The following is a 7,229-nucleotide window of genomic DNA, read 5'->3' as shown; positions in this document are numbered from 1 at the left end:
CCATGGGAAAGGGGGTGGATGAAGGGAGAGATACCATGGAATAAGGGTGGATGAAGAGGGAGATACCATGGAATAAGGGTGGATGAAGAGGGAGATACCATGGGAAAGGCGGTGGATGAAGAGGGAGATACCATGGAATAAGGGTGGATGAAGAGGGAGATACCATGGAATAAGGGTGGATGAAGAGGGAGATACCATGGGAAAGGGGGTGGATGAAGGGAGAGATACCATGGAATAAGGGTGGATGAAGAGGGAGATACCATGGAATAAGGGTGGATGAAGAGGGAGATACCATGGGAAAGGCGGTGGATAAAGAGGGAGATACCATGGAATAAGGGTGGATGAAGAGGGAGATACCATGGAATAAGGGGTGGATGAAGGGGGAGATACCATGTAATAAGGGTGGATGAAGAGGGAGATACCATGGGAAAGGGGGTGGAAGAAGAGGGAGATACCATGGAATATGGGGTGGAAGAAGAGGGAGATACCATGGGAAAGGGGGTGGATGAAGGGGGAGATACCATGTAATAAGGGTGGATGAAGAGGGAGATACCATGGAATAAGGGGTGGATGAAGGGGGAGATACCATGTAATAAGGGTGGATGAAGAGGGAGATACCATGGAATAAGGGGCGGATGAAGAGGGAGATACCATGGGAAAGGGGGTGGATGAAGGGAGAGATACCATGGAATAAGGGTGGATGAAGAGGGAGATACCATGGAATAAGGGTGGATGAAGAGTGAGATACCATGGGAAAGGCGGTGGATGAAGAGGGAGATACCATGGAATAAGGGTGGATGAAGAGGGAGATACCATGGAATAAGGGTGGATGAAGAGGGAGATACCATGGGAAAGGGGGTGGATGAAGGGAGAGATACCATGGAATAAGGGTGGATGAAGAGGGAGATACCATGGAATAAGGAATGAATGAAGAGGGAGATACCATGGGAAAAGGGGTGGATGAAGAGGGAGATACCATGGAATAAGGGTGGATGAAGAGGGAGATACCATGGGAAAGGGGGTGGATGAAGGGAGAGATACCATGGGAGTACGGGGTGAATGAAGAGGGAGATACACTGTGAAAAGGGGTGGATGAAGAGGGAGATACCATGGAATATGGGGTGGATGAAGAGGGAGATACCATGGAATAAGGGTGGATGAAGAGGGAGATACCATAGGAATAAGGGGTGGATGAAGAGGGAGATGCCATGGAGTACGGGGTGAATAAAGAGGGAGATACCATGGAATATGGGGTGAATGAAGAGGGAGATACCTTGGAATATGGGGTCGATGAAGAGGAAGATACCTTGGAATAAAAAGTGGATGAAGAGAGAGATACCATGGAATAAGGGGTGGATGAAGAGGGAGATACCATGGGAAAAGGGGTTATTGAAGAGTGAGATACCTTGGAATAAGGAATGAATGAAGAGGGAGATACCATGGGAAAAGGGGTGGATGAAGAGGGAGATACCATGGAATATGGGTGATTGAGAGGGAGATATCATGGAATATGGGTGGATTTCGAGGGAGGTACCGTGGAATAATGGGTAGAAGCAGAGGAGGAAGGAGAGCGAGGATAGAACAGCCAGGGCAGATATACAGTAATACTGTAAAATAAAATACATGACCATGTATTATATACATCTCTTGAAAGTGAGAGAAGAGACACTGATTAGAGACATGACAGCTGTGGCCTCTGAGTGGCCCTGTCCTTAAACATGCTAAGGTCCTGTGGGTTGGGAGAGGTGGGAACAGGAATACCCTGGGGGTGGGTGGCATGCATCGTATGATGACGATGTCATGTCTGATGTCTAAGAGAGCTAAGTCACCATCTCAACAACACAGTCACGGACTATAAACAAGACAATCTGATTTGATCCTGGATCTTACACTGGTAAAGGCACAAGCAACACATAGGGTCATATTTTCTTAGCCAAGTGACAGGCTGTTGTGCGTTATGCCATGCCATGCCCTGTCATGCCACTGGCACCTTGCAAACTCCAGACTGGTTCCAGCCGCTTCTGTCCAATAAAGAGAGCCCTCAACAGCAGGATTGTAAATCATAACACCAACCACGCTAGTTTGGTAGGAAGAGCCCCTTCCTGTTAATGGTGTGTTTAATTCTCATGACTTTGCGCTCATTTAACTATCTCATGACTTTGTCCTCATTTAATTAAGTCATGAATTTGTCCTCATTTAATCATCTCATGATTTTGTCCTTATTTAATTATCTCATGACTTTGTCCTCATTTAATTATGTCGATTTGAAGGACTGTTTTTAGTATCCAGAGGTAGTCATACAGAGCTTGCTGGGCAGACTATATTATGAGGCCATGTTGTGTCTTGGGGAGAACAGCAGACTATATCACGAGGCCATGTTGTTTCTTTGGGAGAACAGCAGACTGTATTATGAGGCCATTTTGTTTCCTTGGAAGCCTGAACTGTAAAATTTGAGGTGAACCTGTGGTCATTCAGAGAACAGGTAGTGTTCCAGGTATCTGGAGTCACCAGGAGCAGAGCAGTTCTTACCCTTGTCATCCTCTATCTATCACTCAATCTCATTTTAATTGTACTTTTGAGAAAGGCATTCATGACTGAATACAGTACTTCTCAAAATCTGGGACAAATTCTCAGAAAGAAAAAGTCTAAAGTGACCGTGTCAAGATATAAACATCCATAGGCAGAAAGACACCCGTAACACTAGAAGTGTAATCTTTTGTCTGTTCTCTGAGCTTCTAGCCTCTCAGTCTCTCTTCATGTTCCCTGTTTCAGTCTCTCTCATTCCTGAGCCTTTTTCTCACAACCAGTATCTTTATCTCACCATCTCTTTCTCTTTCAAGGAATCCTTCCATCACCTGACCTTGCCGTGCCAACTTCCAGGGCCACTATGGCAACGTCCCGCCCCCACACAGCCCTAAACCCGCTCCTCCCTCACTGGCACTGACTCTTCAAGGCTTCAACACAGAGAAAATAACCGCAATTAGGGCTGTCGTTGAAGAGAGAGTCAGTTTATGACACATTACACAACAGCGAGGATCGCTGGAGGCGATGGGGAGCTCAGATATGGTCACTTGTGGACAACGAAGGATTTTCACCTAAGCTTGGCTATGTAATTAGTGCCCTAAATACAACTTTGTCACGAACCACCGTGTAATTACACAGTCTAATTATTCCTAACTGTAACAACTCTACTGATCTCAAACCGCAAATAGAGGAGTACAAAAGAAGCAAATTAAATTAGAGATGAGTGCCTTAAAAAAATGTACTAAGTGAGAGAAATGGACAGAGTACTTGGGAAAGGCACATGGGGAGAGGGGAAAAAATAAGTTGAATGAGTTGGCGAATTGTGTGTTTTTCTTCATGGGCTGAACATAATCCTTTTCAGGGACATTTCTGAGGCTTTCAAACTACAATTCCTTTTTTTGCTAGAATGCGTCCATAAACATATGCCACCACAGTTCTATATTGTGATCGTGCATTCAAAACATCCCAATTGTGGGGTTGTGTAATTAAACAAACATTACCCTTTTCTGCATTCGTCATAGTTTCATTTGTGAGTAAATCCACTCGTCCTCTACAGGCCATGTGGGAAGTGAGCGTTTTGTCCAGATGATGAAGTCCTTTGCTGAGTGAACTTTTCTTAGCAACCCAAAACTCTGTTTGAGTGGTAATCGTGAACATGTGATGTGCCTTGAGTGGTTGTAAGCCACAAATTGTGATTGCATTTCATTGTTTTGTCAGCCTGAGCTGAACCCTATCCCATTTGTGGTCAGAGGAGTTTAATGGATTACACAAACTGAAAGACAAACTTACATTGTTCTCCATTCCACAGGAGAAATATAAGTGTTGTTTCTGGTGAAATTTGGGGGTTGAAGGTGACAGGGTTGCATCTAGTGGAGCTGCACTGAAATGGGGTCAGAATAGGGCCTGCAGAATTTGGCTTCAGTTCAAGGCAAACTCTAATCAATGTCTGTGGCAGGCTTAGTTGTTGGATTTGTTTGTGTCAGTTAGTGGCATGACTCAACTTTACTCTAGCTCTCTCAGAGCTGTGAGACAAGACCAAACTGTGTCTGTCTGGGTGTCTGTGTCTAGGAGGAGATCAACTACGGAAGCCTCTGAGAATCAACAGTGACCGCATAACATACCAGTTGACATAACCACATCAGCAGAGCTGAATGTATGGGTACCTGTTGCCTATATGGTATCTCAAGAGCTTACCAAGTCCCATTGTTTCCAACCATGCAGCTATGAAACTTATAATCTAGCATCTACCCTCACAACAAGACCCTATTTTATCTAACATCTGCCCTCACAATGAGGGCCATCATGCACCCCCAAAATCTGAGGGGGCACAAAGTGCGTGATGATGGCTGGGGGGGTTGGTCCTGAAGGGGGCTATGAAACAGCTTTGTCCTGCAATCTAGAGCCATAATCATTATGCTTAATTTGATGTCAAATGATGTACGTTTTTCTGCATATCTAAGCATAACTCTTGAGCTATCTTAATCTTCATTACTGGTGCTTTTTTTTTTTTAAGAAACGAAATATGCTTATCTGCATCTCTGCTAAAATCTGCGTAAAAGATTGAAAGGAATGTGAGTCTTATTCAGTACATGTATTAATTGCTTGCATTAGTAAAGTCTACCAACCTTGCCAGCAGACATGCCAGCTAAGACAGTTAGACAAGCTAGCTCAAATTCATTGACAAACATACCTCCAGTGAGTCATGTTCGTCATCTGAATCTACACTGTGTGTGTCACTCTACACACCAACGATGGTGGATACTCTGTGAAGATAGTTGACTCAGGCCATGGTCAGCTCAAGTCTACTTAACCCTTGTGTAGTCTTAACAATCTGTATACTCCTCTTGTCCTAAGGGTAAAAAGTGACCCGCCTTCACTAAACCCCTAAAATAAAGCAGCTTGATTGAATTTTAAACCCAAAATCTATTTTGCATGAGAAACAACCTGTCATTCATCACAAACTTTGTGAATATCTTGGTTTTCCCTCTTCACATTGCAGAAAGACTGCATTTAATCAGTGGGCAACTCTCGTTTTTATTACAAAACACCCCTCATAGATTCAGGTATTGCTTTCTAGTCATAGAGGTTTATTATTATTATTATTATTAATGGTATTGCTAAAGGGACTGCATAGATGTAAACATACATTTTCTATCAAGAGATAGCACTTGTATAACCTAAGAAAGTAGCAGAAATGTGCAGAAAGTAGCTTTGAATGCATTTTATTGAAGAGAAACAATAACAGACTTGAACTTTTTTGGCCACATACTAATATATTCTTATATACTGTACAATGAGGAATTAAACTACAGTCTTGTCCAATTTTTTTAACCATTGCCCTGACCCACAAGGTGTATAAACAACAAGAATAAATAAGAATAAAAAAAGATAATAAATTAAAAACTAAAACGTGAAGAACACAAATCAATCAACTCTAATTAGCACATGGAGGACAGTATGCAAGTGTCATGCCCTGACCTTAGAGATCTTTTTATGTCTCTATTTGGGTTGGTCAGGGTGTGATTTGGGTGGGCATTCTATGTTCTTTATTCCTATGTTTTGGGGTTCTATGTTTTGTCTGGGTGTGGTTCTCAATCAGGGACAGCTGTCTATCGTTGTCTCTGATTGGGAATCATACTTAGGCATCCTGTTTTGCCACTTTAGGTTGTGGGATGTTGTTTTTTGTTAGCTCTGTGTAGCCTTCAGAAAGTGATGTTCGTTGTTCTTTTGTTGTTTTGTTTGATCTTCAGATTAAATAAAGTATCATGAACATGTACCACGCTGCGCCTTGGTCCACTTCTTCCGACGAGTGTTACAGCAAGTCTGTGCATGGACTTGCAGATGTATTTCTCACATGTGCAGCACATAGTATTTTTTTACAGTCCTTCTTTGGGGGGTAGAATCACTAAATAGTATCAGTGTCACAGAAAACAATCACATAAATCAATGATATTACAGCAATACATAATAAAATTAACAGTGAAAATCACTTACATTACAGATATGAAAATAAAAATGTACCTCTGAATGGATGTACCTCTGAATGGATGTACCTCTGAATGGATGTACCTCTGAATGGATGTACCTCTGAATGGATGTACCTCTGAATGGATGTACCTCTGAATGGATGTACCTCTGAATGGATGTACCTCTGAATGGATGTACCTCTGAATGGATGTACCTCTGAATGGATGTACCTCTGAATGGATGTACCTCTGAATGGATGTACCTCTGAATGGATCATCATGGAAATTGCAGAGCGTCAAATTCAAATGACAAAAATCGTAATATTACACATTCATGAAAATACAAGTGTCACACATCATTTAAAAGCTTAAATTCTTGTTAATCCAGCCACTTTGTCAGATTTCAAAAAGGCTTTACGGTGAAAGCACACCATGCGAATATCTGAGAACAGCGCCCCGCACACAAAAGCATTATATACATTTCCAACCAAGCAGAGCCGTCAGGAAAGTCAGAAATAGCAATAAAGTTAATCACTTACCTTTGAAGATCGTCATCTGGTTGCAATCACAAGGATCCCAGCTACATTACCAATGGATATTTTGTTCGATAAAGTCCTTCTTTATATCCCCAAAATGTCAGTTTCATTGGCCCGCTTGATTCAGTAATCCACCGTTTCCCTCGTTCAAAATGCATACAAATGAATCCCGTAGGTTACCAATAAACTTCTTCCAAACAAGTCTAACAACGTTCCTAATCAATCCTCAGGTACCCTAATATGTAAATAAACAATCAAATTTAAGACTGAGAATAGTATTGCCATTACTGGAGATAAATAACGAAGTGCTCGCCCTCACCAGAAAGCGCTACAAACACTACAGCCAAAATGGGAGCCACTTACAAAAACTACAAATTCTAGCTCATTTTTCAAAAAACAAGCCTGAAACTCTTCCTAAAGACTGTTGACATCTAGTGGAGGCCTCGGAAATGCAATCTGGGAGGAATTGCTTTTATATTCCCCTTGACAGCCACAGAAATCAGGGATGAGCTGATTTTTTTATATTTTGGCTGGATTGTCCTAGTGTTTTCACCTGCCATATTAGTTCTGTTACACTCACAGACATTATTTTAACAGTTTTGGAAACGTTAGCGTTTTCTATCCAATACTACCAATTATATGCATATCCTAGCTTCTCAGCCTGAGTAACAGGCAGTTTACTTTGGGCACCTCATTCATCCAA

This window comes from Oncorhynchus kisutch, linkage group LG2 (assembly GCF_002021735.2).
Source record: "Oncorhynchus kisutch isolate 150728-3 linkage group LG2, Okis_V2, whole genome shotgun sequence".
Classification (NCBI taxonomy): Eukaryota; Metazoa; Chordata; class Actinopteri; order Salmoniformes; family Salmonidae; genus Oncorhynchus; species Oncorhynchus kisutch.
Note: the sequence above shows the minus strand (reverse complement) of the source record.